The following is a 16018-nucleotide window of genomic DNA, read 5'->3' on the forward strand; positions in this document are numbered from 1 at the left end:
TTTGTAGCTGAAGAATAACTCTTTTCAATTAACCCGAGTTTGTTAAAATCGGCTCAGTCGTTTCGAAGATACAGGGTGTTCTTTACGGAAACCTTTGAATACCCCCCCACCACTTCATTTTTAGAGATACAGCTAAACTTGTTCAGATTATCATCAACTTCAAAGACCGGACATTTTTTTGTTAGGTTAATATAGCGGAATTCACAGAAACATCACTTTTTTAGATTCCAGATTGCAGTTACGCCCCCTAGCGGCCATTGCAGAAACTTAACAATATTTTCCAGGTTTTTCTCGTGGCCGTTTTAGTAATAAATTTTTTTACCGCAAGCCTCTACGATGGACAGGTTCTCAGATACAGTATCTCGCATTCTTATTTGGCCACCCTGTACATATATCTTTTTTAAGCCAATATTGAATTTTAAAAAAAATTTTAATATATTTTAGAGAATAGAATTTAAAATGCTATATTTTTAGAATAAAATGTACGGGCTCTTCCATTTCAAAAATTATTATTCTGTATTAAACATTTTTCTGTATCTCTTTTAACTTGGAAAATGTATAGTCATTCTGAAAGTAACAAATTAATACTGTTTAAGAACATTTTTGGAAAGACAGACTTTTTTAAAGGGCTTTTAAAGAAAATTTCCTAAATTTGCTTAACATGGTTCAGTTTATTTAGTAAAATTGCTAGGAAGATTTACAAAACTTGTTTCATGATCTTTCAAAAATTTCTATGAAAATCTCTTAAATTTCACAGAGGTTTTCAGATATGTTGCCTGGAATTATTTTCAAAAACTTCTTTTAAATTTGCTGCGAAATTTTGTCGGAAATTTCCAAACAGGTCTCCTTTTCTGAAAACGTTTTTGAGAAGATTTTCTTAAAAACACCTAGGAAACTACAAAGAATATTTAAGAAAGGGCTTATGCGACTCAAAAATTAAAAAAAGAATGATAAAAGCGGATTTCATGGTACATAGAAGGTTATCTATTGGATAAGTTTAACTGGGACATAAATAATCGATCTTAAGGGGGTGACTAATATCGAAGTAAATATTTTTAGGACAGTTTTGCAAATACATATTTCCAAAAGGTATCCAAGAATGTTTCTAAAAATATTCCTTAGAATCCGAAGATTTCTTAGGTGGATATCTCGAGGATTCCTAAAACGTGCTTTAAGACAGTTCCCCGAGGGATATTCCTAAAATGTCGAAAAATACTTCTGGGAAAGGAAAACCTTCAGAAGGTTAGTAGGACACTATACTACACTTTTCATAAGTTTTTTTCGGAAGGATTTCTGAAATTCAAAAAAAAAGTAAGAACTTATAGATGTTGATCAATTGGTCCCACCCATATAACGATTAATCAAAATTTCATAAAAATATTTAAAACCATTTTCGAAATATCACCTTGGGACACTTTAAAATACTCACCCTGTATAAAAGAATTCAAAATTGGTGGGTATAAAGATGCCCAAATTTGCAAGTTGTTTGAAAATCCGACGACGGACGGACATTTTCATTTTTGATTGTTTTTAAGAATCCATAGAAGCGGGGACTAAAAATGTATTTTTTGTTTACTGTTATGTAGGTATATACTAATTAAAAACTATTTTAATTGATCCACGTGCAAGGTCTATACCGAGTGTAATAGACACACATGACACTTTTAAATAATTTTTAAAATGGTTTGAAATTTAAAAAGAGATTTAGGTTAATTTTCTAATGATCTTCTGTGTGCAATTCCGGGAAGGTCTCATCACTTCGGATTTGGGACATCCGAATAATAGCAGTGATTTGTGGCGGGGCTCGTAAATTAAGGTCGTGTAAAAAGTGTCAGAACTAAAATTAAAAGTAGGTGAAATATATTTTCGGCGTCGTCTTCTTTCAAAACGGCGCACCTGGAGTAAGCGGCGCGGGCCGTCGCGTCGTTTTTCCGCAACGCAATTGAAACCTTCAGACTTGTTTAGATAAATTTATTTATTGATTCGATTAATTAATAAATTGAACATACTAAGTACGTACGTCAGTATTACGAGGAGAATTTACGCAGTGCGTCATTTGCTTAGGACCAAAGTGCGCCTTTTCTAAAGCTTCGATCTGACCTTTTCATCTTAATTGGTGAAAATCGGAGGTGTCGCTAATTGGAACAAGATTTTAACGAGTGCGTAGGTGAATTTCCAACGTGCGAAAAAAGATTTCGATACGCTTGCTTTGTTTTATTGCGTTTATAAATTGTATAATTGGTACGTTGAACTCGCTCATCAATTAGTAAATTAACTTTACAAAAACAATGAAATCAATTTCGTGCCAAAATTGCTAACGTGAAAATGATCGATTGATCTCGGTTTTAAGTGGGATGCGAGCGATAAGAAAAAAAATGTTGCCCAGACGAAAATATGATGTCATCTGGATTCGAACGCAGGTGCGTGCCTACCTCGATTACAATTGTCATCAACCTCGAGGCGCCTCTTTTCCTCAAGAGTTCAAATATTCACGTCCTAAGGTCAATACATAATCCGTTTTTATGATGCGATTGCGTGGAAAAGTGACGTCGCTTTCTGTTATCGTTTTTGCACAATCCTTTTTGTTCGAGAATGTTTATTGACTTTCTCATTTATTCATTTGGGTTTGACGAATAATTTTCGAAGGGTTTAGGTCCACTGCTCTGCTGTCAAAACTCAATTGTTCAATTGTAATGGTGGGGGAGATTGTTTTCTGCTTTATACCACAAGAAAATTTGCACAAAACATACTCCTAATTTTGTGGACCAGAGTCTGAAGTCGAAAATTGAGGAAGCAGAGAGGGCATTCCAGGGAGTCCAAAGGTGCAGTATTACAAGGTGAATTCGATTACAGAAATTAATTCGATCTTATGCTCATTGCGCCAGAATTTAATTTGTAAATGAGAGCAAATTCGAGAAAGTAGACATTCTCATCTCATTTTAGAACTTTTAGGATGCCAATACGATTTGATCAGAATGAGCACGAGATTGGCAAATCAAAGTAAGTTTTCCAAATCTACATGAAAATCTACGTCGTTTGATACCACATTTCCCTATACCTAGCATCAAAGGTTTTCAAGTTATTCAAAATTTTTCAATTGTTTGACTGCTTTTCTTTAGGGCCCTTTACCTATGACAAAGCCTCCTAAGAAAATTATGCATAACGGTCACAATCTTAGAAAATCTAAAATAAAACGAAAAGCGTAACAGTATAGGGAATGTAATAATTAACCGATGTAGAATTTTTTCGATATTTAAAAATCCAAAAAAATAAAACACGTTGAAAAAATCAACTTTTTAAAAATTGACCATTAGTTTTAAAACACCTTGTATAAGGGCGATCAAAATTTAAATCATCTTCATGTAGCATCCACTCATCCAGTAAGTATTGTCGATTTTGTAGGACTTTTTGAAATTCAAGTCAACAGAGTCATAGGTACAAGGCCTTAAAGAAAAGCGGTGAAACGTCAAAAATTTTGAAAAATCTTGAATAACTCGAAAACCTTTGGTGCTGGGTATAGGGAAATGTGGTATCAAACAACGTAGATTTTGATGTAGATTTCGAAAACGCAATAAAATACAGGGTGTTCTATTTAAAATAAGAAAGTTGCTATCGACATCCGGTAAAACCGGAAGTGACACGATCATCATAATATTTTCTTTCGATAAATCATAAAAAAATTATATTGATATGCAAATTTTCAGATTTAAATCATTAGGTTTTAGGCGAGGTTTTAGGTAACGGTTTGCGTAAAACAGCCTGTATACAGGGTGGTGACTTGCATAACGCATCATAGGGATTTCAATGTAAAATTCATAACATGCGATTATTGGCTCCCCAAATTATTTTAAAGCAAAAATGTATTGAGGTTTTTTGTAGAAAAAATTTGTTTACGTCAATCAACCGTATTAGTTTTCAATTTTTTACATTGAAATCCCTATGATGCGTTACGCAAGTCACCACCCTGTATACATTTCATGTATAATGTAATACCTACATGGAAAGTATATACCGTGTTCCTAAATATGTTCATACAGAACTTAGTTTATGCTATGTTCATAGATTTTAATAAATAATAATAAAATAAGTCCGCAAACGCTTCGTTACTAAACTACAGGGTGTTTTATCGCGATTTTTAAAGTTTTTTCTTAATCTCCTGCAGTTTTGTAGACATTTAGCTCAAATTCGGAATATAAGTGAGGCTGAAGAGCTTACTTCATTGATTAGGTTAATCGAGTCAGAATCTACTCCTGAATTTTTTTCCGGTGGGTACCTAGCGGGTAGATTAAAATAAGACATTGGTTTGTTTACAAACTTTTTGGTCTTTTTAGCCTCATTTTCCAACCAGGTGTTTACAAATCAAAAATTTAAAATTCGTGAAAAACATCCTGTATAGATCGGTAACGAAGCGTTTGCGGACTTATGTTTACATGAACTTTTAAGCATAAAATAAGCCAAAAATTCGCCCCTTCCGTATATATATGTCATATTTAGGAACATCCTGTATAGATTTTACGTGAAATGTACAGGGTGGCCAAATAAGAATGCGGGGTACTGTACCTGAGAACATATCCATCCTAGAAGGTTTGCGGTAAAAAAAGTTATTACTAAAACGGCCACGAGAAAAACCTGGAAAATATTTTTAAGTTTCTGAAATGGTCGCTAGGGGGCGTAACTGCAATCTGGAATCTACAAAAGTGATGTTTCTGTGAATTCCGCTATTACCCTAACAAAAAATGCTCGGTCTTTGAAGTCGACGATAATCTGAACCTTTTTTGTTTGACAATTTTTGCTGTATCTCTAAAAATGAAGTGGTGGGGGGTATTCAAAGGTTTGCCGTAAAGAACACCCTGTATTTTCCAAACGGCTAAGCCGATTTAAACAAACTCGGGTTAGTTCAAAAGAGCTATTCTTCAGCTACAAATATTATAGTATTTGAAGTTTTGTTAGTTTCACATATCGCCGCTTGAGGGCTTTTTTCGACATTCCGAGAGAAATGATTAATTTTCTCAAAAAAATTAGATGCGATATCGAGATGCAGTTTTCGCGAGCTTGTTTAGGCATCATTTAGCTACTTTTTCATGAAAAAAATCATCGAGAAATAATTGCCGTAAAATGTCCCCCCCCCCCCCTCCCCTCGCATATAGGTTATAGGTTTCATGAAAATTGTAGATATTATCGGTGGATGGTTTTAGATGCATTAACCTGTATGGAAGTGTATTCTTTATGAGACGATACTGTCTGTTCGTCCATCCGTCGGTCCGAGATGCAGCAATATAAACAAAAAATGTTGGTGACCTTTCGGCAGCGTCAATCTATTCGCGGATCGCGGGGGTATTTTTGTTCTTGTTGCTTTAATTATAGGCGCAACTAAAATTAGCCATCGCGAGACATTTATTGACACATTTGGTCACGTGTCATTTTGGAATGCGCGTACATAATAATAGCGCATTATTTTTTTGGATTTTGTTTTCGCACGCTTTCCCAAAAGCAGCCTTGAAACGGTTTATATCTGTTTGAGAATGGCTTAATAGTTGGCACACTTGCTCCAACCAGGAAATGGCGCAGTTACGAAGGTAGTCTTTAATCCGCCAATTAACTGAAGAGTCGATGGACATTCTGTTATTTAAACGGCGTAATTATCCGCCTAATTAGAGCGACGGTGTTTTTTAATTGTGCCCTTTTCGACAATGTAGTCCAAGGCGACAAACAAGCACCACCTACAATTTCTTCGAGTAAAACAATCCGCGATTCCGCCTGCATACTTTTATAACAATCTGCTAAATGTCAATCATGCAACCTGCTTGCCTTCGTAGCCGTTACTTTAATGTTAATAGCTCTAATTAAATCCGCCGCATACATTAAGCGAGCGAGTCGAAATTACCCCCGATTAATGTCCGACGTCAGTTTTCATTATAAACGACGGGAAGACTGAGGATCGAATCGCGTGGGCGATTAAATAACGGGAGAGAGGAGTTTTTGAAAAAACAAACAAACGCATTATGATTTATTTATAGAGGTATGCGAGTGTAAACACTTCGTGTATATCGTACGTTTGCTGATGTGCGTTGAGGTGTAAATGCCAACTTTTTTTCGGTCGCGTAACCGAATTCGATCGAAACGTTGGGGCCGAATGCGTGGGGGTTTTTAAAATTTGACAAAAGACCTTGCCAAAAACTCTTGTTCGCACGCGTGAAACCGACGGCGATTACATTTCGATTTTGCATATTCGGTGTGAAGTTAGCGATAAATATGCAAACCATATTCTAATAGGTAGATGGGTGTTTAATTTATTATCTTCACACTCGAAACGTATTTTGTTATTAAAATCTTGAGGATTACTAAATTCTGTTCATCTGTCGGTCGTTACCTCGTCTCCAGTCTTACACCAGGTACAAGCCAGAAGCGTGACTGAACACTTCTACAAATTTTCAATTTTGATTATCGATTCAGAAAAAAAGTATGTGTAAAACTTGAGAAAGGAAGAAAAGCAGGATGAGACCTTTTATTAGAATACCATGAAGGATAGAACGTGCCCCCCCCCCCTCTCAATTTGCAAAAGTTTTACCACTAAAGGCATGCGTATACAAAATCTAGGACCAATTATTGCTTGCGCATGTAATAAGCTATGCACGTTTCACTTTCAAACTCAGCAACTCAGGAAATACATAGGAGCCCCCCCCCCCCCCCGCCTCCCGGCAACAAAATGCGATAGCCTTCAAGATATAGGGTACCTATTGCAAAAAAATGCCAGCCCTCTAGGACTCAAAAAAGTTCAAAGCCGTAGAAGTGGGTCTAGACGGACGGACAAAATACAAAAAGCGCTAAAAATAAGAAATTCGTAATTTTTGAAAACTGATGAAATCTTGCGTTCCGTGTGCCGTCAGGATGCGCGGTGTCTGCTGTCGTACACAAACTTAATTGCTCTTTTCAAATATCCTAAAAAACGTAGGCATTGCATTTGAAAGGCGAAAGTTGAACCGATTTCCGTAGGCGTTATCTTAAACATAAAAAAATAATGACGCGACACCCTGTATATAAGAAACATTTTCAATTTTAGTAAAGTAAACCGGGGGATATTTACGAATAAACTCAGAATTGGTTCGTTTTATTTGAATTTGTGTCTCGGTGAATTGTAATTGCGTATTGTTTGTTTAATTGTAAAACGTGAAATTGCGTGTTGAAACGTAGGGTTGTTTGCGATAAGAGGTTTTGTTATCGGACGCGTTCCGGTGCCGATAACAAGAGACGCAGTTAGTTAACGATGTGCGTATTATTTTCGGCGTAAGTGGGGACCCTCGCAGCCGGCTTGTGATTGGCGCATTATTTGCAAATATCGGAGGAGGGAGATTATTCTATGTTGCAAGTGGTGCTCCCGTAAATACTTGAGACAACGGCAAAACGGGGCTGCTGCAGTTAGTTCGCGACGGTGAAAAGAGCGTGTACATTTGTTTACGCTTAGTTACGGGCGTTTGGTCCTTTTACTTTTTGTTTCAAACACAGTTCCTCAGTTTCTAAATAATGTGTGTAACAGCTACTTTTTCATGAAAAAAAATCGAACCAATGCATTTAATTTTTTTGAGAAAATTAACCGGAATGTCGAAAAAAACCCTCAAGCGGTGATATGTGAAACTAACAAAACTTCAAATATTATAATATTTGTAGCTGAAGAATAGCTCTTTTGAACTGACCCGAGTTTGTTTAAATCGATTCAGCCGTTTCGAAGATACAGGGTGTTCTTTACGGAAATTTTTGAATACCCCCCCACCACTTTATTTTTAGAGATACAGCAAAAATTGTTAAACGAAAAAGGTTCAAATTATCGTCGACTTCAAAGACCGGACATTTTTTTGTTAGGTTAATATAGCGGAATTCACAGAAACATCTGTTTTTTAGATTTCAGTAAAGTCACTAAATATAGAAAGTACCGCAATCCATTGGGCTCGTGTGTTAGAGAGAGAACGCATGATTTTTGCCCAAAAATTGCGGAAGTTACCAGATTTTAGTAACTTTAATGTTAGGGATTGTTCCACCTGTTTGGAGATATCTGTATATACAGTGGCACCACGCTCAGAAAGTCCCTGACAGGGCGTGTCCGAGGGCGCTAGAAATTTAAACCGTACATTCTGATGCCAAATTTAAAAACACTTTAAGAGAATTACATACCTTATCAGATCGTAGATCCAAGCTATATGCGTCTTGAAAAAGAAGAGTGTATAAAACTGGAGACGGAAAACGTAAATTAAAGCAAATACAAGAAGCAAAGTGTAAACTAAAATAACGTGAAGCGTCAACTGTCAAAACGGAATAATTAATAATTATGGCGCGGAATGTATCGCGTCGTTTTGCAGACCTTCTATTGGCCAGCCTGAATTATTTTAAAATTAGTTCGCATATTTTCCGGGGTTTTTCTGAGCATGGTGGCACTGTATTTTTATAAAACATGACAGTACTATGAAGTTAGGTTATAAAAAATTACAGCTATTCAGATTTTATCTGTCAATTTTTTTAAGTTGGCAGCAAATTTGCCCAAAAATGGCGGATGACTTTAGATTCCAGATTGAAGTTACGCCCCCTAGCGGCCATTTCAGAAACTTAAAAGTATTTTCCAGGTTTTTCTCATGGCCGTTTTAGTAATAACTTTTTTACCGAAAGCCTCTACGATAGGTTCCCAGATACAGTACCTCGCATTCTTATTTGGCCACCCTGTACAAATTAAATAAGGTTGGTTCAAGTGGACATCCTTGTCTCAGTCGTCAGAACACTTCAGACTCTTTCCCTCCTATTCTTACCCTCATTCTTATGTTCCATATAATTCCTTGATTCTGTCCTTTCTATTTTCTCCTCTTCCATCTTTTTCCATACTGTTTTCCTTTCTAGTGTACCCAACGCTTCCTTTTGATTTGTGTTCCTTCCATCATCTTCTTCTATTTCTGTTGCTTATCTTTCATTCAACACCATCGCATACGTATATTCTCTCCGCCGTCGTGTTTATCGTGATTCCCCTATAATTTTCCATACAGTCTTCATCACATCTAATCGGCACTATAACTTTTTCCTTCCATTCTTCCGGCAGTCCCCTTCCTTTTCATATCTTGTTCATTAGTTTTCTCAGCTTCTCTTGAAACTATCTGTGGCGAAAATCCAAGCCTCATTTCTTATTTCATCCCTGTCTGCCACTTTCCCTTTTTTTAGTCTCTAATTACTGCCCAGTCATTTCTCTTGATATCTCGTCTCCTTCCTCCTCTTTTCCTACCGTCTTTTAACACCAGCTTTCTTCGATTTTTCGTAGTAAAGTCCTGCTTCCAGTCCTCTATTTGTATTTCTCTCCCACGTGTCCTCTTTTTCTGATTTTCTCTATTAATCATCTTCCAAAAGTCCTCTATTTTTATTTCCGTTATTTTTATTCTTTCCGTCTCTCCTTACATTTTCTGTTGTACATTTTTTCTGGTCTCTCAACTCTATCCCTTTTCTTTCGTTGTCCAGCATTATTCTGTATCTGTTTCACTTTTCTTTGTCCCACCACTCCTTTCTATTGTCCATCCCCTTTCCTTCAATTACCTTATATTTTCAATATCCTGCTTCATATTTTTCCACTTCTCTGTACTCTCCTATTTCTTCTTTTTATTCATATAGTCTCCACAGTCTCTTGTCCATAACTGTGTGTTTTTGATCTTTTTATCTTCTTTTTCAAACTGATTTCCATCGGTTCGTGATCCGATTCCATCCTTGTACCTGATTTAAATCTTTTTATTTCTCGCTCGTTCGTCCGTCCGTCCGTCGCTCGCTCTCTCTCGATGGCTTGATGTTCAACAATTTAAAAGAGAACGAATGGACCGATTATAATGAAATTTTTTAGGTGGTGGATTCTTTATCAAATTTGTAGATCGGAGTGAATAGGGAAGGTCTTTCCTCTTTAATCCCTCCCCCCCCCCTCCATTTTCGTATCCCTTTTTTACCGCTGTTAGTATGCCTTATCCCACTTCACAAATTGGTATCCTGTTCCTATCCCAGTTCTTTTCTTCTGTTCATGGTTCTACCATCACCACAACATCATATCCTCTTACAAACTCCCAGAATTTAACGTCTTTGTCTGCTACCCTCGCCACTTTCCAGAACATCATTTTCATATTTCTCAGCGTCATTTTTATTTTCTATTGCTCTTTTCTTCTGCTGTTCGTTGTCTCTTTCCCTCCCAGGGGAGCTTAAAAATGGCGGTTTATATTCTCTGTACGTTTGTAACGTATAGGTACTACTTTGTGAAATTAGCTAGAAAAGCTTTATACAAAGTTACCCTCATTTTTTGTACACAGTTGTTCTAGGCCCTAGGGGATTTCCATTTAAAAAACTTAGTTTTAACGATTTTGTTCCATTCGATTTTTGATGTTAGTTTTTTAACACCCTGTACTTGGTTATAATCAAAATATGGTAACGAATTTTCTAGACGGTATGAAGGCGCCATCAAGTCGCCACCGACGATAATAAGCAATGAAGGTGGATGAGACTAATTCTTTCCATTAAATATTGTATGCTGATTCGAGATTTTTCTAGAAGTTTTTTGTGTGCTATATAAGCAAATTGAATTGTAATTTGGTAACTTGAAGTCAATTGTGCTCGAAATGGGGAATTAGTTTAAATTAAAATGATTAAAAAGTAATTTTATATACTCTCTTCAATTCTTTAATTTCATCTTTTAGATTACACCTGATTATGACGTAAGTCGACCCCCCCCCCCTTTACACTCAATTATAAATTGCATGGGAACGGTTTTGAGTCTATTTGTTTCTTTAACTTCATAAATTGAATTGTGTTTAGTATAAATTCAACAATAATTAATTTTATATTTATATAAATCACGTAAGTAATTAAATTTCCTCTTGTAAAAGGAGGCCAACTCAATTAAATAATAACACCTCTCTTATCAAAAACCAGGTGTCAAATTGACAGAACAGCTTCCTAGCTCAAACTGGATTTTGACAGTATGGTCCCCTTTTCCTCTGAATCGTCTTCCAAAAGTCCTCTGTTTTTAGTTCTTTATTGTTTGTTTTCCTTCTGTTTTTCCATCTTTTTTCTTTGGATTTATTTATTTATTCAACGGTAATATCATTTTTATAAAAGTAAAAGACATAATTACAAGCTACGATAAAATGCAGTAACACAAGAAGCCAGAAGGTGTGTTTGAAATCTTTAAATGTCAATTAAAAATTCATTTGTTTAAAATTTGAGACATGCAGACTGTGCAAGAAAAATTTTTTCGGGCAAAAAGTCCACATTTGCTTCCTACAGCCCAAAATTACAGACACGATCGGGTCCTTGTATCCTCAGGATTCGTGACCGTTAAGGTTCGCGTGTCGAGCCCAAAAGACATACTTGATATTTCGAGTGAAATGGGGACCAACAACAAAAAACTCTTTGTTTTGAAAATATTGGTATAATCAGACTATTAATTGCCCTTGATTTCAGTTAGGTTCAGTGGCTTCTGAAGTGATTTTGGAACGTCATCCGTTTCTACTCAGGTGTCGGCTGCATTTAATAATTTGCAATTACGTAAATTAAAAATTACTCTTAATCGACTGTTGGTGTTTCAGCAAGCTGTCAGTCGATGAGTACATGAAAGGAGGTAATACGAATCATGCTAATTACGAAATTATTCTCCGCGTTTTATTTCTGCTAGCATGCATTTTAACATTATCTCTCTGATTAATCAAAAATTGAATGAGATTTTCTAATTTGTGTTTTTGTTGCAGTTCCAACAGCGCGTTTCATCGAGATACAAAAAAGCAGGTGAGTGTTTCGCACCAAATTGATAGAAACATAATAGACCCTAAGATGGATCCTTGAGGAACTCCATCGCCAAATGTGTAATTAAATTTAAATTACGACGTTCTAAATTGCACTTATTTCGAGACCTGAACTCACATTCCAGATACGGCACATTTTTATTATTGGCGGAATTGGTTTGATCAAAACACATGTCGTGACAAGTGTAAAACGGTGCACGTGTTTTCTACGTATGTACGTGTTACACTGATCAGTAATCGGCAAGGTTTCGTTTACAGGTTGATATTGATTGCTACTACCAAAGACTATCCAATAGTCTTTGCTACTACCTAACTAATCAGCGCACAAAACTGCAAAGGATTTCGGATTTAATTTAATCATCTTCATCTTAAACAGTAGGACAAGAAAATATTATTATTATTATTATTCTTGGGGGGTTAGCTAAACGAAACATGTTTGAAATGTAACACCCTGTACGTTTTTTTTCATATACAGGGTGTTGAGAAATAGTAAATCAACATATATTCACTCGTTCGTTGGTGGCTCATGTGGTAAGCATTCGTTCTAACATTGTACGCGGATGAAATTTAGCGTATCGCTTATCTTTTATTGTGCGCCGGAGTGATATAATTCAGCACAAAGTGGCGCCTAAAAGAGCGTATTTATTGCGTCAATTACCGCCATACACCGTGCGTCATTTAAAGCCAACCATTAACGACACGCGCTCTCCGTATTAAGCCGACTTTCAACCTTCACGTATCTAAGAATAGTAAACAAAAACATAAATAAAAAATCCTTTTGATATAACATTTACATAATGTCGACTATTTTTTTTTTCTATAAAGATACCGTTTTAGTATCTAATAAAAACACCGAGATTACGCTCGGAAAATAAATACGTCGTCCCCGTATCTTACGCGATCGCGATGTGACGTGGATTTAAATGAAAATTGGACACTATTTTTTGATTTAGCAAAAAAAAAGTTCAACCGTTCATGCCATTGTATCACATCCGAAAATAATTGAGCCAGCCGTGGTGGAACTAACAAAATTCGTAATTTCGTCCAAGGACCAAGAAAGTGCAAGTGAAAGTGCAGAAACCAAAAGTGAAAATTAAAAAAAAAACAGGCTAGTTCCCTGTACATTCTGTGGTTATAGTTTCGTCTTTGTTGTTCACCTTCATTTCTTTACCTTAAAATACAAAAATGATAGGAACAAGTCATTTTTGGGAATCACTCGGTATGTACCTACCAACTTTCGGGACTGTACACCATCTTTTCCTTGTTCTATTTGTACTATTTGTGTACTTTTCTTAATTCATAGCACGAGGTATAAATTCCGTTGAAGATTAAGTGCGTTTTCGGAAACAACCTAAGGCCCTTTGTGTAAGAGAATCGGTGTGTTTAAATTAATCACTTGATTAATTCTATTTACACTTATTTAACAATAAGTGTATAGTCTTGAAATGAATTGATTTATAACAGCGCGAATTATTTATTACTTCGATGTTGAAATTGGAACTGCCCTGAAACCCAATTTAATTTGCTTATATAGCAAACGCCTCTCTTTCTGGAAAGTTGTCGAACCCTTCCGAGTATTCTAGAATGTTCTCGAACAAAACACGTCATATTTCCCGGAAAGATTGCGTCACATCTGTTCACAATTTCAAATTTTAGAATTCTGCCAATCTTATTTCTTCAGATTTTTGGGATTTTTAGACTCTCAATATTCTTTAGTCCCTAAACTAAAATCCTGGATTACTAATAATAATAATAATTTCTGGTGTGGCAACCCCATCAATCAGCTTTTGATGATACAATCAGTTCTACAGGGCGGCGTGCGGTGTGCTGTTGTAAGATCCCTGATAGTTCATTCCAGTACTCTCACGTATGGCTTTCTTTATTCGGTTAACACGTACAGGGCGTCCCATGACGAATGCCAGTGGTCAATATCTCGAATACTTTGAGTATTGTCATTAAGAGGAATTCATCTAAAATATTTTATACCGGAAGTTGTGGCCATCGTGCTGGTTTTAAATTGAACATCCTATACCTATATTACTTCATTTGTAGATTCTACTTAAAATTTTACACGGGTAATGTATACTTAAATTTAGCCATTTTTGACATTTTAATTTTTATGTCAAAAGTGACATTTGCATCCCAAATGATAATTGTCAATTTTTTCTATACGAGAGAATTTATTTTTTAATTAGGGCTGGCTTCCTTTTAGAAGAGATTTCGCTGTAATGGCTTTTATTGATATTGTATCGTAAATTTAATTTCTTAGGTGATTTATTTATATAAAATTAACTAGTGATGAATTTATAACACGGATAGGGATTTCACTACTTACGATAACACGGAGACCAAAACTAGACCAAAATTACCAAAATATAGCACACAGAAAGCTTCTAGAAAAATCTCGAATCAGCATACAATATTTCATGGAAAGAATGAGTCACATTCGCTTTCACTCATTTATCGACTTATGGCGTCTTCATATCGTTCTAGAAAATTCGCTACAATATTTTGATTATAAATATATGTAGGGTGTGGCGGGGGTAGCAAGCAAAGGCGTTAAATTCTGAGAGTATGGTCGAATCGTAGATAGAAGAAAAAAACTGGGAAGTAATATGGAAGAACTAATTTGCGAAGTGGGATAAGCAAAAGGAGGCATACTAACACAATTTAAAAAAAAATAAGGTAATGCGAGGAGGGGGAGGAAATGAAAGAGGAGGAAGGCATACAGGTGGAAGTGGAGGGGAAAAAATGAGAGTGATAGGTAGTAACAAAATTATTGTGCACACGGACAGACAGCAATACAAAATTATAAACGATCTGATAAATATGGTAGATGAAAAGGAAGAGGAGGGTTCATATTGAAGGGGGGAGGGAGAAGGTGATTTAAACGCTAGAAAGGGAATAAAGAAAATGGGTAAAGATAGGAAGAGGAAGTTAAGAGTTAAAGAGTGCAACAAAGAGTTACTGGAATTATCAGAAAAGAGAGGATGGGGAATATTGAAGGGAAATGTAGATTGAAACAGGGAGGGGCAATACACATAGATGGGGAGAACTCGATAAATAAGTACATCGTAGTAAATGAGAAAATCCTGGAAGAAATAAAAGAATTTAAGGTAGGAGCAAGGATAGAATCGAATCATTAACCGATGGAAATGAGTCTAAAAGGGAAGATAAAAGGATCGAGAAATGGAAAGATGTAAGGGCGAAGGGAGATACAATTATGGAAATATGGACAAGAGACACTGAGACTAGAGGAACAAGAAGAAGAGATGTGAGAGTACAAATGAGTTGAAAATTATAAAGGAGAGTTTTAAAAAGGCAACAGGTAATTGAAGGGGAAGAGAGAGACAATAGAAAGGCGTGGTCTAACAGAGTGTACAGAAGAAAGACATATACATAATGATGATGTGGAAAGAAAGAAAGAAAAGGAGAAATAGAGGAGGAGTTGAGAGAAGCAGCAGTCTATTTTAAGATCAAGCAAGAGAAAGAGGAGGTGGAAGAATCAAGAGAAGAATCGCAATTAAGGAAATTGAAAAAAGGGGGGCAGGTAATGAAGAAATAAGGCTACAGATAGTTGCAAGGAGAAGCTGAAGAAACTAATAAACAAGATAGGAAAAGGAGGGGGACTACCGTAGGACGGAAGGAAGGAGTAATAGTGGTAAAAGAGGTTGCTACTCACTATATGGAGAATTATAGGGAAATCACGATAAACACAATGGCGTAGAGAATATACCTATGCGATGGTGTTGAATGAAAGGTTAGAAAGAGAAGTAAAAGAGAAGAGTGGGGGAGGTGAACGATCGACTATACACACAACTGGTGGCAAAAGCATTTGAAAAAATGGCGTTGGGTAGAATGGAGAGGTATTTTGAAAGAAAGAGATGATATTGGGGAAAGAGATGTAACATTGTAACAGGTGGTCGTTTTTTTGGGGTCCGTTAACTTGGCCCCCCCCCCCCCACAGAGAGATTTCATAGTCGTATTATTTTGAAATGAATGCGCTCGTTATGCGCTCATATGCGCCACCGATAATAACTCTTGCGCCATTATCGTTTTTTAGAAATCCGAAAAAACATTTGGGGGGGCCAAGTGAACGTAGCCCCCCCCCAGTACGTATTTTGTCCCTTGTAACTAGGTCACCTGATACATTTGGTTATGCGCTCAATTGCGCCACTTGAATTAAAGCTAGCGCCATTACGGTTAAGCCGTGACAA

General features: G+C 36.3%; 1 protein-coding gene across 1 annotated transcript in view; it reads left to right on the forward strand.

The window, feature by feature from the left end:
* The window catches only part of LOC116175937 (retinol-binding protein pinta-like), a 38842-nt gene extending 24370 nt beyond the window's left edge, over positions 1-14472 (forward strand). Inside the window, exon 7 of the transcript XR_004146637.1 lies at positions 11748-14472. The gene's annotated coding sequence lies outside the window, so the exon portion shown is untranslated. The remainder of the gene's footprint in view (positions 1-11747) is intronic.
* Positions 14473-16018: the final 1546 nt, after the last annotated feature.

Source organism: Photinus pyralis, unplaced genomic scaffold (assembly GCF_008802855.1).
Source record: "Photinus pyralis isolate 1611_PpyrPB1 unplaced genomic scaffold, Ppyr1.3 Ppyr1.4_LG1, whole genome shotgun sequence".
NCBI lineage: Eukaryota > Metazoa > Arthropoda > Insecta > Coleoptera > Lampyridae > Photinus > Photinus pyralis.